Raw genomic sequence first — 18755 nt, 5'->3', positions numbered from 1 at the left:
GAATATGTATTAGGATGAAAAAGGGAGATCATGAGTTTCATATTGAACATGATGTGTTAGCTTAACTATGTGAATCACTGAAATAATGTCCAACAGTAAGACCTATATGAGACGTTATAAAAAAATATGGTTAACGTTTAAATTAAAAACAAAAAAAAATTACAGTAAAAGACACATTGCCATTACTCCCCCTCAAAATACTTCCTCTCTCTTCAAAGACACTTATTCCGTCATTCTTGCCACTTTCTGAAGCAGAACTGGAAGTCCTCTCTCATGAGTGTCTTTAGTTGCACTGTTGTGGCTGCCTCCATGTTCTGAATGCATTCAAAACATTTACCTTTCACGGTCATTTTGACTTTGGGGAAGAGCCAGAAGTCACATGGTGCCAGATCCAGTGAATAAGGTGGATGAGGCCACACCGTGATGTATTTATTTGACAGAAATTGCCTACCAGAAGTGATGTGTGACATAAGCTTTTCCGTAAACCTGTCACTGGTCATAAGAAGGATTTTATTTTAGTTTTAAATTTGCCCATGTGCTGAAGGAAGATAAATAATATTAAAAGATATAGGAGGGGGAAAATATAAGTAATAGAATAAAACCCTTGTGACAGTATAATGAGATGTATTTATGAACGTGGGAAAAAATGATTTCCTTGTGTCACCTCTTCCTATGAGATGGAAAAGAAAGAGAGGCAAGAACTGGTACAGATTAAAGTTGGCAACTATAAATAAGGGAATAGAAGATAAAGTCCTTTTGCTAAAAATAGGAGAAGGAAGTGTAGTCTGTATTATTTTAAAAGTTGGTTAATGTGTGGAATATTAAATGTACAAGAAAAGAGAGAAAACAATTTATCAAAAAGTCTAATAATTGAAAGCAGTAATATGGGAAAGTGATGCAGACACAGAGTTTGGGCATTGACAAAAACCTTCTAACCAAAGGAATAAGCTATGTGTCTTTGGGGTAGAAGTCACCATTTGAATTTCATTGCTCAAACTTAGTGTTATTTCTAAGAAGTTCTAAGCAGTTTCGAAGTACTGTTTTCAAAGGAGTTCAGGAGTGCATACAAATACAACATTAAATAAATAGATGGCAAAATAGAGTATATTAGCAGAGACTTGTATTTTTTAATGTTATAATTAACACTATTAAATTTTGTTTTAATGTAGTTTAAAAATGACAATGTACATCAATTTTAACCTATGGACAAATCCATAATTGTGTGAAAAATAAATATTTTTTTAACTTTTTAAAAAGACTAAGCAGATGTAGATTATTTAGCTCCTAATTAATTGGAAGAACTTCATAGTGTTTTATAATTAAGTTGCTTTTAAGTATGCCTAAACCTTGAGGCAAACATCTGTGGGTTTTGTCTCCACATGTTCTAGCACGATGAGGTGATTTGAATTCAGCAAAAAATGTAATAGCCTAAGTTGAAACAAGAATTGTCCTAAGGGAATATGGTGGAAATGCATTCAAGAACAAAAGAAACATATCTATATTTTTCATGAATATTGGCTGTGCTTTGATGTAGTAAGTAATCATTTAGAGCCAAACACTTTATGAAGACAAATGACGGATATAATGGATGACTTAAAGACGCCCAAGAGCACGTGAAAACAGAAATGGCTTTGTCCTGAAGAACAGTGTAGTCTTACATCTATAATTTGAATGTAAAATGTGAATGTAAAAATTGTGGCCGAAAGATTCTAAAAGTCACAGAGAACTACATTCAGACTAGTGCCGTGGCATCCATTCAAAACATCTGAAGCCATTTGTCTTTCTGAATCGCACCCAACGTAAAGCTTTTTCACACAGAACTAAACAGAAGTGAGCATCAGTAACACTTCCAACATTCATACATTTTGTTCTAAAGGAACAGCTGTTACTTGATGAGAAGTCAATGAAAGATGCCCAGCATTTGTTTTTTTCCAAAAGTTATCGCCCAAGTTAAGAATTGTTTGGAACCAGATGTTAAAATTGAGAGTGGTCTGTTAATTTCAGTTGGAAGTGTTATAAAAATGTTAATAAGGAGTTTTATGTCTATTACATGGTGATGTTTGATTCTTTAATGTGCTTTTTGTTATATTTGACTGTTGTTTCTATAGGCTGGTATATTGACATTAGATCTTTGAAGAGTAAATAAAGAGGGAAAGAATGCTCTCTTGTAATCAGAATACTGAACCAAATTGGAGATAGGTGACATGGTTTTGCAGATAACTTACAATGAAAGCATTGAAACACTAATTTCCTTACTGTGTTGTGAAATAGCCTCCTAGTAATTATCTTAGTAATTATCATCTCAACCAGAACTGTACCACCTACAATGTTACTACTCCTAGACATCTGAAAGAGACCGCGATGTCTCATGACCTGAATACATTATTGCCCACGTTGTCCATCTTTGCCAATTCTAACAGCTTTTAATCACTCACTTAATATTTAATGGGTAAATTCTTTTAATTATGTAAGTAATACATCTCCTTATAGAAATTTAATACATTTCAAACACAGTTAAAACCTATTTGAATATTTTCCAAATCCAGTCTCTTCTTCAGAGAGTACCATAATTTCCAGTTTGGTGTATGTTTTCCTAAATACATACAATGCAATTATATTTGTAAATGCATGTGTTTATTAATTAATATGGATTCCATAGAAGCAGAGATTAAATGACATATTAAATGGAAATAAGTTATATAGTAAATGCTTCATAGGGGAAAATTCAATAAATCGTGACTATTCTTATTATTTTCTAGATGTGAAGACTGCCTTCAGATGGACACACCTAGGAGAAAGAAGCTCGGCTTGACAGTAAGCTAATCACTTTGTGTGCTCATTTTCTGATACTTAGTGGAAATTTCTTGGCAGATATTGGTAGGCTATGTAATAAGCTGTATAAAGTCTATTTACAAATATTTTCTCCTGCTTATTCTTTTATCTAGTAAGCTAAAATATATATGTATTGGTTGTAATACTTGTGACATGTATATGGATGTCACAAGGAAAGGTTTCCGGGAATTCTTTACTATGGCACAAACTGAACTTCTATGCCTTTGGTCCTTTGACTAGTGCTGCATCCTTCCTTCTTTTTCTTGCCTTAAGCGTGGCTATGTCTCAGGTGCTAGAGACATCAAGCAAATAACCATACATGACACCTCACACTAAAAACATTCTAACAATGTGATTTCATGGCTCTAACTCAAATCTTCAATGTCTCTGTGCCACTGCTTTTCTCCCAGTCCTAGATGGCCTTGTTCTGCTTCTTTTGTGGGAGAAACTAACACTGTTGTATATGAAGGCAATTTTTATATGCATTTTATGTAATTTATAGCTAAATTTTATCTTTGCTGACACCGATATTAATACTTATGTCATAGATTGAGTCTGGAGATTATATTAGATTAAGTACAGAGTTCCGTGTATTTAATAACATATTTTTGAGGGACTTGTATGATCAATATGATATTTAAGCTGCTAGAATAATGAGGCAAACTGAAGAGATGACCTGTATTAACTTGAAAGTAAGTGAAGACACCTGAAAGCAAGTCAGTAAATAAATAATTGCAGGTTCTAAAAATAGGATAAATATGGCAGAAAGGACTGTACCCATAGGAATTGAAGCAGAACGTGTGTGATTATGAAAAGGTGGTCAATGAAATGTTATCTAATGGGTGACATTTAAAGATAGGCATTTTTGAAACTAAAAGAATTAGAAGGGTTTTGCTTTGTAAAATCTCCTGGAAGTAGCATTACTTTTTTCCATTAATAGTGCAATTTACCTAATGTGTAAAAATGCACTGATTCATTGTTGGATCAGAAAATAAAACTTGATTAGTTTGAATGTGAGGAGTAAGAAGGAAATTGGAACAAATATTGAAAAGGTAAACAGGTGCCAGATTATGTACAGATTTGTAGGAAATAAAAAATTTTCTCTGTATCCCAGTGTTATTGCTGCATAATAAACCTACCTCACACTTACTGGAGTAAAACAGTGAGCACATGATTACAGATTCTGTGGATCAGGGATTCCGAAAAGGTATAGTGGGGATGGCTTTTTCTGTTTCCCAATAATGGGTTTTGAGTTACGAAGACATATATGCCTGGAAGGGACTCAAATACCTGGCGGCTGGGACAGCTGGGACTGGAAAGTCCATTTCCAGATTGCTTCTTTGCTCACATATCTGGCACTCAGCCTTGAGTATTTGAAGCCAAAGATGAACTAGACCTTTCAAGCAGACTCTCATACAAGGTCTCTCCACACAGCTTGGGTTTCTCCCAGCGTGGCAACAGAGAGGACATAAGACAGGATTTTGAGAGGGCTGAGCAGAGATCACATGGCCCATTCCTAACAGATCTCAAAAGTTGCATAGCATTGCTTCCTTTGTTTTGTATTAGTCAAAGAAGTCATAGGTCTCCAAGATTCGAGGTCAGGGAACTTAGACCCCCACCTCTCAGTGGAATGAGAGTTGAAAAACTTTGAGGCTATATTTTGTAACCATAACACTCTATCACATAGGGGATATATACATAATTTATTTTTGTTGTATCCATTTTGCCCGAAAGTGTTGACTTTTTACTTCCCTCCATACTCTGATGGTTATAATTTCCTTTATTTTTCTCCTTTAAGCCACCTTTCAAGGCCGTTGTAAACTAAATATAATTTTGAATATTTCCGTTTGCAGGGGGAGGTGTATTTAGTTCACAAAATTATAAATCTGGATAACTCACTAAACTCAATTTCCTGTGGCAGTGGAAAGTCTGAACAGGGTAAAATGAAGATGTGTATGTTATATCATTATAGAAACTGTAGTGACTTGGAGGGTATTTGTCTTAGCTGAGAGCTGAAAGGAATACCTATCATTAATGCTGCTTTTTTTTTTTTTATGTCATATGAGACTGAGGGCATACATGGCCAGTTTTTATTTTTCACCAGATAAGCCAAAAATTGGAATTTTCTATGTGAATTCTTTTAATGGTAAATATTATCTTGAAATTGAAAAAAAAAAAAAAAATCCTCATCTGTGAGCTTTTATTTAGCCCGGGATTTCTAGCTCATAAACTTTCTTTAAATTAAAGTAAGATACTAGTCATAGAATTTGAGGCAGCAGTGGACATATTTGCTTTGAAGGTGATATTCCTTAACACAATATCTGAAAATATGAACTAGTTGCTTTATATAATGATGTGTTATATTACCATTGGTTTATTTTTCTTTAAATTCTTTAAAAAGATAAAAAAAATAATTCTAAATATGTCTTTATTTTAAAATTAAATTATTTTGCGGCATTGAATAATTTACCAACCTATAGAATTTAACTTAATACAGTAAATTGTATCCACTATATCAAAAACTTACTTTGTATTTGCTATATTTCACAGTGTTTTTTCCTACTTATAATCCCTTTTTCTTCTATGTGAGTAAAACATTTTTTTGCATGTTAATTGATAAAATTAGCTTCTAGGAAGAATGGAAGCTATGACAGACTAATCCTAATTTCAGTTGTATTCCAAATGTGAAGTACATATGTTGATTGTTTAAAACAAACAAACAAACAAACAAACAGATAAACAAACAAACAAATTGTATGCTATATAAAAAGAAATTGAATGTCAGGGTATCAAACAGAACCACCGGAACCAGTTATGATAGATGTATGGAGGAAGAATAATGATGTGATTACTGAAAAATTATATTTGATATATTCACATAATTGGATCCCTCTAATTTCCAGACACAATCATGGCATTTAAGAAGAGAGAATACTATCAGGAAAGAGGCAATTTTCATGGTCTAAAAGTTCTTTTTTTTCCTAGCCATATTCATTTTCATATTTCAACTCTCATTTTTATGTTGACAATTCCATAATAACTGTATTTACCTTTTTTCTCTGTATGCTTTTTATTTTAAAATGGAAATGCCCATTCAAATTGTCAGAAGAAAAATTCATCAAATTTGTATTCAAAAAGTTCTGCTGCTCAGTCTTCCCAATTTTAGCCAATAATCATTCCAACTACCGGATACATTGAGTCAATTGTTAAATCATTATGTCTCTTTTATGTTTTATTTTCTATGAAGATTTCCTGCTTCCAAATACTATTGTGTGTCACTTTAAATATCAAAATGGCAATTATTTTGATCTCCTTCCCACCAAGCATTCCTGTTCCACTTAATTTAACAAAATTCTCTCAATGATATGAAAAATTATATTTCTGTTTACAAACCTTCACATACTTTCCACTGAATTTTAAAAGAATTAAAATAGATGATTGATCTAGTAATGTTAATGCATAACAAAATGACCCAATTACTCTCTAATTTTTTAAAACCAATGTTATTAAAATGTTCAAATTCCAATTATAAAATATTTCAACATGTCAAAAAAATAGCAAAAAAAAAAGTCTTGTGATACAGCTAATAACCATAAACAAGATTTTACTGTAAGAAATATGCCAAGGGATAACTACTGGCTTAAATTTGATGTTTAACATTACCATGTAAATTTCTATAGTTTGAAATATATACGTATATAATATATAAATATATAATATATATTATATATAATATCTATATAATTACAGCATATAGTGTTGTTTGTATTTTCAAAATTAAAGTAAACATTATCTTTTTCTATGTACAGTAGTCCTCCCTTATCCACAGACGATACGTTCTAACACCCCCAGTGGATGTCTGCAACCACAGATAGTACTAAACCATATATATACTATCTTTTTTCCTGTACATGCACAAGTATGATACAATTTAATTTATAAATTAGGCACAGCAAGAAATTAACAATAAAAAATGAATAATAAAATAGAATAATTATAATAATGTACCATAGGAAAAGTTATATGAATGTGCTCTCTCTCTCAATCTTATTATACTGTAGTGTACTTACCCTTCTTCTTGTGATAATGTGAGATGACACGATGCCTTGTCAAGTCCAGAATTTTCTTCACCTGTTCACTGATGGCTCCTCTTTTGTAAATATGAATTGCCAGCATCATTTCTCTTGTGCTTAGGGGCTATTAAGTAAAATAAGGGTGACTTGAACATAAACACTGAGATATTGCAACAGCCAATCTGATAACCAAGATGGCAACTGAATGACTGACAGGCGAGTGTCTATAGCATGGTAGGCTGAATTATCCACCACTTTTAAATATTGTTCTTTCTGTTATTTCTTTCTTTCTTTCCTTCCTTCCTTCCTTTCTTCCTTCCTTCTTTCTTTCCTTCCTTCCTTGTTCCTTTTTTTGGTAAGGTTTTGTAGTTTAATTTGTGTATATAAATTGGTATGTAAAGAAACTTCATTTGGATCATAACTTTCAATTGGATCATAAGTGTTCAGCTGGCAATGAGTGTATATAGCTACCTTTGCATCCTAAGCAGGATTATTCAGGTTTTGAATAAATAAAGGATTGTTAACTATTTGCCTTCTGAAATTGAGATAATTACCGATGTCATCCCCAACATGTTCCCATTGATTCCTCCATAGAAATTCTGGATAAACTCCTCAACATGATTCTTCCTATATAAAACCTTTTATATTCTCAAAGTTATTATGTATGCTTTCATTGATTTATATATTTCCAATACTACAGGCAAAATGAGATTGTGATAAATGGAAAGACGTTTATACTTATAGACAAATTTCTAGCCAAGACACCTCATAAGGCTTACTTTAGGAAATAGATCAAATAAAAACAATTCACGGTGGAAGAAATGTGGATTCATCAGCTTTAATATTGTTTCCGGTAGTAAAACAATGAGAGAGGGGGGAGAGAGAGAGAGAGAGAGAGAGAGAGAGAGAGAGAGAGAGAGAGACTTAGTAATATAGACTGATGCTGCATTTCTATAACTTGGTTAAATCACATGTTTTAGGGGTCTTGGTTTACTGCTAATTTTTTCTCCAGTTCTTTTATATAACAAGTGCAATGGTCCTTTAATAAGAAATACTTTATTTTTCTTTATGAAAAAAAAACCCAGAAATTTCTAATGAAAACTGCCTTTTAAACTGATTCCTGAATGCTATGAAATTGTTTACTGTATTTTATTTAAGTGATTTAGTCATTACCTTGTCAATTTCTAAGGAGATTATATCAATTAACAAGGTATTAATCACTGTACTAGTTCTTGCTCACACACGCTCATCTACTGAACAGTAATTCACAGCATCTCCGTGGATGTTACTAATTCACAGGTGATTAATTGAATAGAAAATATATTTTCATCTATTTCATGTTTTTAACATACATTAAACTTACCTGGTGTATGTTTCATTTAACTTGAATTTTTGCAAAGAATACATTTTAGAAATATTAACCTGTGATACAACAAAAACAACAAGTAAACATAGTTTTGAGATTAAAAAAATGTAATATAATGGATAAATGTTTGTTAATTTATAGACATTGATGCCAACTGTTAGATATTTCAGTAATTATATCAAACTATCTCTAAGTATTAAACTCATTGTCTGTAATTGTGTTCACAAACATCAACAGACATTCTTGCCAGTCTATAGAACGGTAACTTTAAAAAGATGATGTTTTGAAAAAAATAGTTTTTAGAAAAATAACAAAGTGATTTTATGTTCTGAAGTGAAGATCCTTGGAGGCATTTTTTTCACATGGCCTGTCAAAATGTATATCCAAACCATAAGTGGATGTCTGAGTAATAATTTATTTACCATTATTTGAGTTGTCATGCTTTATTTTTCAAAACAAGAGTTGGTATCAGCAATGTCTTTTAGTTGAATGTTTTGTTATTTTTTTTCTATTCCTAAGATACCCAATGTATACGTAGAAAGCTTTGGCAGAAAATCAAAATATTATCAAATTATTTTTAATTAAAACAGTCACATGAATCTAATAAAAACATGATCTATAAAAATATAATCATCTCTTGAGTTTATAAAAATGTCTAAATGTATGAATTAAACCAAGCTACCAAGATAAAGGTTTATAGAAAATAGATATTAGCACTACAGTGCAGGTTGTAATGAAAACTCAAAATGGGCGATTCCATTTTGGAAAATAAAATATTATTAAAGACATTCAGAATACATATTTTGATAATTTTAAAAGGTTTTGCAAAGCAATAAATTTAAGATAATTTAAAATTATTTAAGACCTGGTTACTATTTTAATCTCCTATTTCACCTGGTACAGTGTGGAGAAGTAAAAGTTCCCTATTTTTCTCAGCCTGCTGCAAAAAGCCCTACCCTCTTGAGACTCTCCATATACTTGGGGAATTAGCTCTGTACCCATTTATTTGTTTAGATAATTGCTCTGATCTGGAAGGACAATTAAATTTTTCTTACATCCCTGAAATGGTCAAATACTTACAACCCTTAGATTACTGAGTCTCTAGTTAGTTACTATGTCAGTAGGTTAAACCACAGGGTATAAGAGAGACTAGAGTTTCTTCTCTCTCAGTATTTGCACATCAAAAGAGATGAAACTCCAGGACTAGGTGGTCACCATCGGTCACAAAAGCCTTCACAAGTGGGCCATCAGGACATGGAGATATTTTACTACATTCTAAAGAGTGGGATAAGGGAGAGGCACTTTCAGCAGGGAAGAAAAACAGCTGCCTTGACCGTTTATAGGCAAAGAACGTTTTTCTCCATCTGTTGTTTATGGAGAGTCTGGCTACTGTCTAAGACAATTGACCTGGATCTTTTCATGTTTTCCCAAGTATACTGTCTGGGGAAAGGGACAGACAACACACATTATTAAGAGGTATGTCTGAGAACCTTGTGTACACATTCAAAATAAAATGGATTACAGATGAGTAGTACAAGCCCAACAAACAAGTTCTTACATTTGTTGAACAGGTGAGTGGATGAATAAGTATGGAATAGGAATTGAATTATTGGGAAGATGTTAGCTCCCACTGAAAAATATCAGAGCTTTGAATTCTGAATAATTAAATTTGTAGGATATTTGTTGGTTTACAACTGTCAAAGGACAACTGATATTTTCATTTCCGAGAAAATTAAGTCAAAGCAACTTAAACTCAAACTATTGTCATAGAAAGGAAGATTCTAATACATCTAGGAGTGTTTAAAAATGAGGAGCTCATAGAGAAGACATCCCAAGACAAAATGGACATTGATAGCAATATAAAATACATTTCATGATGAGAATTGTTAAACTATGAAGGATATTTGTAGGATTTAAGTAGAATTAAACTTCTGGGATTGCCCTTCATGAAGAAATAATTTATTCATTAAAAGTAATGGTATTTGGGGAAAACAACTCCCATTCTTCCACAATCTGATCTGTAATATTAGCAAGAGAAGTAACATTTTGGTAAACACTGCTAGAGTTGACTTAAACAGGATCATGAAAGCCCTGTTAAGGCCCTTTGAGATATAAAAGAATAAGATAGAGGGGAGGGGCAACTCTGCTCTACTCAGAAAGATAACTGAAAACCATCACTTCCCAAAATACAGGAGACGTCTGTTTCATGTTGTGGTCTATACTGGAAGGATAATATATGAAAAAGACTTATGGAATCAGTGGTTACATTCATACTATGTCTACCAGTAAGAAGGTTCTCCTCATATATTTTCTTCCTGAAAAAGATAATTTCACGTTCAAATATCTGAAATAAATATGCATTCTCAAAGCAAATTATTTAACTATTAAGGCTCTGATTGAATTTTAACCAGTGACTTAGCAGGGTCATGAACTTACATTATATAATCACATTTCAAATCCTTAGTCATCCAGATCAAAGTTTATGGGGCACTAGAGCATACAGTTTGTTTGTTTCTTCACTAGCCTCAGTTTTGTCTCTATTTTAGTTTCCTACTTTGTGTACACAATTTTTATTTTTCAACACCTTTAATTAATATTACTTGGTTTGTAATGTATTTATTTTTGGCTGGAATGGCATTGAAACACTTGTTGAAAATGGTTTTACTTTTCGACTTAGACTCTGTTGGTATCTATTATACTTAATTTTCTCTCTCCCTTCCTTGACCTCAACTTTTTAATATGTGGCCTGCTAATTTTGCATTTTGCAGTGGTTGAAAATTACTTCCAGTAGATTTTTCAAAATTTATGTTTGTAGTTCTGTTCATTTATTCTGTTTAAAACATTCTGATTGAATGTTTTCAAATAATTTTTATAACTTATATTCCATTATTTTTCATAAAAGCGTATGAGTCCTGTGTTTACTAAAAGCAAATGAATCCAGATTTTAAAGTCACCATTTTAATCCATGTTTCTGAGCCCCTGATATTTGGTTGACTTTATAGAACTCAATAAAACAAGAAACATTGTCTGATTCAACTAATGTCTGGCAAATAATTCTTTTTGTGGAACCAAGTATACAGATCGTGTGGCACAATGATAACCATGCGATTCCCACTAGTCTGTCATGAATAGGGCTTGAAGGAGGGAATAGAATTTTGGCATCAGGCACCAAATATCTCTGTTATTTGTGAATTATTGAAACTTTTAGTAAATACATGGGAGGACAAGGGGATGGGGTACAAGAGGACACTATTTATTCTTGTACTAGAATATTGATTTCTAATGCATATGATAAAATCAATAGGAAAGTGATGGAGAACAGTCTAGGCATTTTGAGATGGTCGAAGAGTAAGAATTTCATATGCGTAGCAGTTATTTCTGCTATTTACTTTTCGTAGAATATAATAATGTTGGCTAGTGAACAAGGCAATTTCTAGCTGAATTATATAATTATTTGCAGTGCTTTCAAAGGTAGTGATTTCTTATTTATAAGTAATTCAAGTGAAACAACATTAAAAAGTAGATAAAATATCAAATAAATATGCTGCAGGACATCACTGACATCATAATTAAGCAGCAACTTCTTTATTACAGCAGCTTCAAATCTGATTCAGCATAACTGCATTTAAAATCTATTGGCAAATTATTTGCAAAGATAAGGCTGAAAATGATTTTTATATTGTTTACAAAATTTTTTCTTTTGAAATTATGAATATTTTGTTTTGTGAATGTAGTTTTTATTTTTTTTCTGTGTGTCTTAAACTGTTTATAATTTGAGTTCAGGTGTTTGGAGGAAAGTATAATTTTAAATTATCGATAAAAATAAAAATAATTGTCTTTAGCCAATCCGACCAAGAAATGTTAGAAATATATGAGCTAAACTCTATGTATGTTAGTTTTACCACCAAACCACCAAACAATTTTCCAATGTAGCTGTATTATTTCACATTCAAATCAGCAATGGATGAGGGTTCTTTTGTTCCCTAAACTTACCAATATTTGGTGCTGTCATTGCTCTGGATTTTTAACATTGTAATAGTTGTATTGTGGTATCTCATTGTTATTTTAATTTGTATCTCCCTAATAACATATGAAGTTGAATATCTTTTCATATGCTTGTTTGATATCTGTGTATCTTCTTCGGTTAGGCATCTGTTAGGGTCTTTATCTCACTTTTTAATCACTATTTTCTTATTGTTTAGTTTTAAGAGTTCATTGTGTATTTTGGATAGCAATCCTTTATCAGATGTATCTTTTACAAGTACTATCTCCCAGACTGTGGCTTATCTCATTCTCTTCACATTGTCCTTTATAGAACAGAAGTTTTAAATTTTAATCAAGTCCATTTTATCAATGATTCCTTTCATGGTTTGTGCCTTCCGTGCCATATCTAAAAAGTAATTGCCGTACACAAGGCTATCTATGTTTTTTCCTATGTTATCTTCTAGGATTTTTATAATTTTGCGTTTTACACTTAGGTCTGTGATCACTTTTCAGCTAACTTTTATGAAAGATGTAATATGTGTGTCAGATTTCTCATTTTGCATGTGGATGCCCAATTGTTCCACCACCATTTATTAAAAGAACTTTGCTCTATTGCCTTACCTTTGCTCCATTGTCAAAGATAAATTCACCATATTCATGTAGGTGTATTTCTGGTCTCTCTATTTTGTCCCATAGGTCTCTTCATCTCTTCTTTCACCACTACCACACTGTCCTGATTACTGTAGCATTATAGTAAGTCATGAAGATGGGTGTCATGAGTTCTCCAACTTGCTTTTCTCTTTTAATACTGTATTGGTTATTCTGGGTCATTGCCCTCTCCATATAAACTGTAGAATAAGTTTGTTAATATCCACAAAGTAACTTGCTGGGATTTTGATTGCGATTGCATTCATTATCCAGACCACGTTAAGAAGAACTGTTATCATATTAAAATTTAATATTCCTATCTATGAACATGGAATATCTCTCCATTTATTTAATTCTTAGGTTTTTTTCATCAGAATTTGTTGTTTTCTTCATATAGGTCCTGTAGATATGTTGTTGATTTATACCTAAGTATTTCATTTATTTGTGAGCTAACATGAATAGAACTGTGTTTTTAATTTCAAATTTCACTTGTTCATTGCTGGTATATTGGCAAGCAATGGACTTTTGTAAATCAATCTTGTATTTCGAATCTTGCTATAATTGCTTATTAAGTTCAGGTAATTAAACTGTTTTACCTCAAAATTAAATAAAGTGACTTGATAATAGAATGTTTTTTTGTCTTCAGTGGTATTAAGCAAATTTTAGAAAATGTATGTCTTTAAATTATTAATATTCATTAAATACTTACTCTATGCTAGCCAATGTCCAATTCATTCAGAATGGGTCACTGGATAAACAGAAAAACATGACCCATGATTACTGTGGAAAGATGCAAGCCATAAAACAATAATCACTATAGAAAATAGATAATAGGCAATGTTGACAATAGGCAATAGACAAAAATACCTGTTCTCCTCTTACATTATCATGTGTGGAAATAGAATATTAAATAAATATAACCTATAAGTAAATACAGAGTGTTTTAGCAATTGGTTTATTCTGCTAATATATAAACACAAATACAGAATGAAAGGAATTGCTTAAAGAAAGGATACAGATTTATGAATAGTCAATCTTGGATTTATTGTGGCAAGGAAAGTTGAGCAAATCTTGAAGAAGAAAGGGGAGAGCCATGTGAGTATCCAGGACAGAATATTCCAGGAGATGACAAAAGCTAGGACAGAGTCCTGGGACACAGTCAATCTTAGGAGATAAAAGAAGCCACAGAAAGCTGGTGTGATTGCGATGCTGTAAGCTCAGGGTAAAGCTTAGGGTGTGATAAAATAGTAGCCTACACGGTTAAAGTATTTTCGTAATTAGAAGTTATGTCTTCAGATGACTTTAACCCAATCCTCTCTTATAAATCTTACAGAAGTTTTAAGTTTCCTAATGATGTCATTTTCTCTGTCATGTCACTGCTATCATATACAATAATTCATTCTGTCTTAAGTTCTTCTCTGTACAATTATTCCCTTTTTAAAAATCTTATCTTATAATCATACTGTGAAATTAATATTTTCAAATTTTCACCTGTTTGTCTATTTTATAGACAGCATTTATATTTTTTCAATGTTCCAATATCCAATTATTTTGTTAATAAAATACTAAAGAGTCAAAGAATTCATGGAGCCTTTCAAAATTCAAAGTTGAAGATTTGTGTTATTCTCAATTTTATTACTTGTAATAAATTAGAATATCTTGTTATTAAAATTAAATATTAAAATATTTAAGATATTTTAAAGATTACTATGTATGTATTCTTTCCTTCATTTTCTGATTTACTTTAGTCTTTATGCATTAATAGCTTGTTTTATGACATCTATAACCAACCACCACATATTTTTCTTGTTCATTTGTTTTGTTTTATATAACTCAGATGTATATTACCTACTTGGCATCACGAAACTTCTCTCCATCATTTCAATGTCACATTTATCTGCTCAGCACAGTTTCTTACACATAAGTGTTCATTAAATGAATAAATGTTAAATATATGCATGCTTTATTCATTAAACTATCAAAGGATTCATATCCTTTAAGGTTGAGGCTCCTTTGATAAACCACAGAATTTTAACTCTTTTGCAATATTTTAAAAATAATACATCTTTAGGAATTCATTATAAAGCAGTTTTTCTATTCATAAAATTAAAGATTGTAGAATCATTGCAGGATAAACACATATATTTTGCAGTAAACAATAAAATTAATTATTAAAGTCTTTCAAATTCTCATCATAGTATTTACTCTCATTTTCTAAGATTACATTTTTTATCTTGTATTTTATTTTTAAATCTTTAATTTTAATACTCAGAATCTTCAACTATAAAAAGAATATGTGTGTGGAAATATTTAAATCAACTTAATCTATGGAAAGTTTATTAACTAAGTTCAAGTAAAATTACATAAAGGGCAATAATGCATTTTATTTTCTCACATTTTCCTAATGAGCCTTGGAAGTTTGTATAATTATTTTAATTAGGGTTATAAACTTCTACCTGGGCAGGTGAGAGGCTAATTACCTAATTTATATGCAAACCGAGCAATATTCTCTAGGCTTTTTATCACTTCATCTTTCCACGTAATTTTCTCTATTTTAATTAATTAATACTTATTTTGTTTTTGTGTCATTTAAATGAATGACTAAAACCATAGCGTAAACTCTATGTTTCAATAGAGTATTTTATCCCTAGTATGTTTTGGGTTAAAGAGCCTTTGATATTTTTTGTTTACTTAAATTTGTATAAGACATCTGGACATTTGAAAAGATCACAGTATCGATTAACATAAAGTCCTTAAACTTCATGCCATAATGAAGTAATAATAAAAATATAATGATGTACATACTTTCTAGACTATTGTATCAGAAGAAAGACTTCTAGTAAATTCTTATGCTTTTTCTCATTGTTTTCCATTAGTGATAAGAGCAAAAGTGAGTAAGAAGGAAACGAGTCTGCTTCATCACAGGTACTAGAACATGAAGTCACAGCATGTACTAACCTGTTTCATTTATTCTGAGATTAGCTCCATATCTAGAATACACGTTCCGTGTTTAAGATTTTCAAATTAACAAACAGGAAGCATTTGCCCTTGGATCTGAATAGATACACAGATGCAGAGCTGTCATCATAGTTATTTTCAGGGAAATTGTCATCATTGTTGAAAAATTCAGAACAATGAATGGGTTTGAATTAAATTTACACACAGGTCATCAGATTTAAAATGTTAACTATGTCTTAACCATTCAGGAAATTTAATATGTATATCACTTTTGCTAGAATTATTTAGATTCCTTTCTTCCAAATGTTTAAACTTTCTAGTTCTTTTTCCCCAGTTGGAGAACATTGCACACACAGAGATAAGTACATACACATAGTCAAGTCATTGCTGCTATCTTCTGTAAGATTCCATCAGTATTTTGAAGAGAGTTTAGAACTATGGATTTGTTTGTTTGTTTGTTTGTTTGTTTGTTTGTTTAAAGCCAAGGTTAACTAAAATCAAGGCTGATGATCTAATGATGACCTAAGGGAGTGATATAATACAAAAGCGTCACCTTCCTTGATAGGTAGGAAAATGTGAGTCAGGTCAAACACCTGAAATAACAGTCAAATAGCACCATCAAGATCAGATAATTATGTGTGGACTAAGAAGTTATACAAACACTATGTAAAACATCGTCCTTTTCTTCTGTTCGAGGGCATTTATTCATAGACATCCTGTGTGCTCCTTTCCGAGGCATGAGATTGACCTCAACCCTATGGACAGCTCTTCACTGTTAAGCTTGCCAACTATTTGTCAGAAATGATTAGTGAGTAATAAAGAAATTTCCCCTGTCGATAATAGGAAGCAAATAGAAGAGAGTCTGAAATTGTCATAGGGAATCACATTTGCTCAGTAAGAATACTCTGCCTTTAACAATGTATCACTGACCCACCTTTATTTTTACATATTTTAGTGATAACTCATATTGAATTTGACAGATTTGATATGATAAAAAAAAACTGTGCCAACTCAGAAATATGTGTGTTGTAATAATTTATATTACAAAATTAACTTTATTTTAATTATCCAGGTGAGATGTAGGAATAATTAATTGCAGTGTACCTTGATTCATACTTCTAGAAATTTACTTTAAGTGCCTGGATTTATAATAATCAAAAACACATTTTATGGAAAAAATTAAATGACGACATTTATCACAATGATGTTTTGGCATATATTCTGACTATATTATCATATAAAATCTAAAGAAAATTAAATTTTCCTAAACAGGTTCATAAAAGCCTCATATTCCTTGTTTTGAAATCAATATTAATGTTTGACTAATATTTTATCTAATGTATTCATAAAAATATTGAGAATTATTTAACTATCATGTGAATCTTTTCTTAATGGGATAACAAAGATAATACAGGTTTGCAATACTGGAAAATGTAATGAGTTTCAACAAAATGTACTTAATTTTGTGTGTATATCAACCTATACTAGAATCTTATGTTACATAAGGTAAAATGTCCTAAATAATTGAGATTGATATTGGATTATTAGATTTAATAATATTTCATATTAAACTTTGAAAAAATATCAACACATTTATTAAAAACCCAGAAAGAAATTAACTCCCAGAAGATATTTAAGATTCATAGCTCCTTATACTAATAACCTTAAAATTCAAATGCTAAATTTTCATCTTCATTTGGTTTACAATGTATCATGGATCCTTAATACAAAATGATGAACTCACATTTTTGAAAGGGATGTTTGCTTTTTTTTTTTCATGCAGTAGTATAGACTAGGAATCCTAACCAATCCTATCAATAAAATAATTTTTAAAAGTTGGGTAAAACAAACAAAAAGTATTGCTTTAATGCTTCAATGAGCAGGAAGGAATATAAAAATGACATAGAAATCGAGCTTTGGTCTTGAGAACATGTACTGGCCCTGATAAAGGTGAGGTCAGGATATTTCAGATCATGAAGGGCAGGGACCAGCCACAAAACTCAAGGGCCAACCAAACGGCAGGTGTAGTAGGAATTCCCCATGAAGCCGGGACTGCAAAGAGCTATATCCTCTGCATGACAGTGAACTAGGATTAAGCCTGTCCTGTTTCTAGACAGGGGTAAATAAAATTGCCTATACTGAACTTTGATTCTAAGTTTATACTACACATTATTATGAATCGATATCCTTAAAATTCACTATGATTTGTTTATTTCTGGATTCCAAGTTAGTTGGGGATATAACCCATTACCCTGTCTGAGTTCACAGGCTTAAACTGACACTAGTTTCCATGGTGTCCTGTTATATATCAGGACCCACTTCCCTGCTATAGAGAGGACACAAGTAATATTCAGAATAATGTCTATCTCTGATATGGATATTTACAGGGTGTCTTATTTATATCTATCCTTGGAACAATGGCAAAAATAAAGTATCAAAATAAATCACGAATGTTCCAGAGAAATTCGGGATGGGGGTCCATAATATTTCTACACATATCCTCCTCAGTACTTAGGATGGACGTCCATTGCCCCATGATTACTTAGTCCTCCATCTGTATTGAAATATTCAAGAGGCCCTGTTAGGTCATGGTACAGCCCAATTCCCAAAGCTGAGTTCTAGCAGTAGCCATCACTATCTGTTGAATCTGCATGATCCACTTCACCAAAACCTTATCATCTTCCCAGGCTGACTCTCATCCCTTCCTTTTACGTGGAAAAGAATTCCCTCTAATCTGCTTATTCTAGTTAAGAAATCTTCCTCAGAAGTAAGTGCCCTATACAGATGTACCATCCTTTAATCCTGTATACTATATATAGGATTTATATACATATATATGTATATATTTAGTAAATCTATATAGATTTACTGTACTTTTTCTATGATTAGATATA

General features: G+C 31.7%; 1 long non-coding RNA gene across 1 annotated transcript in view; it reads left to right on the top strand.

The window, feature by feature from the left end:
- The window catches only part of LOC141572831 (uncharacterized), a 349964-nt gene that overhangs the window by 241554 nt on the left and 89655 nt on the right, over positions 1 to 18755 (top strand). Inside the window, exon 2 of the long non-coding RNA XR_012498324.1 lies at positions 2760 to 2814. This is a non-coding gene — a long non-coding RNA (uncharacterized LOC141572831). The remainder of the gene's footprint in view (positions 1 to 2759; positions 2815 to 18755) is intronic.

This window comes from Rhinolophus sinicus, linkage group LG07, assembly GCF_036562045.2.
Source record: "Rhinolophus sinicus isolate RSC01 linkage group LG07, ASM3656204v1, whole genome shotgun sequence".
Taxonomy (NCBI): Eukaryota; Metazoa; Chordata; class Mammalia; order Chiroptera; family Rhinolophidae; genus Rhinolophus; species Rhinolophus sinicus.
The sequence above is the reverse complement of the archived record's forward strand: the minus strand, read 5'-3'. Positions and strand labels throughout refer to the sequence as shown.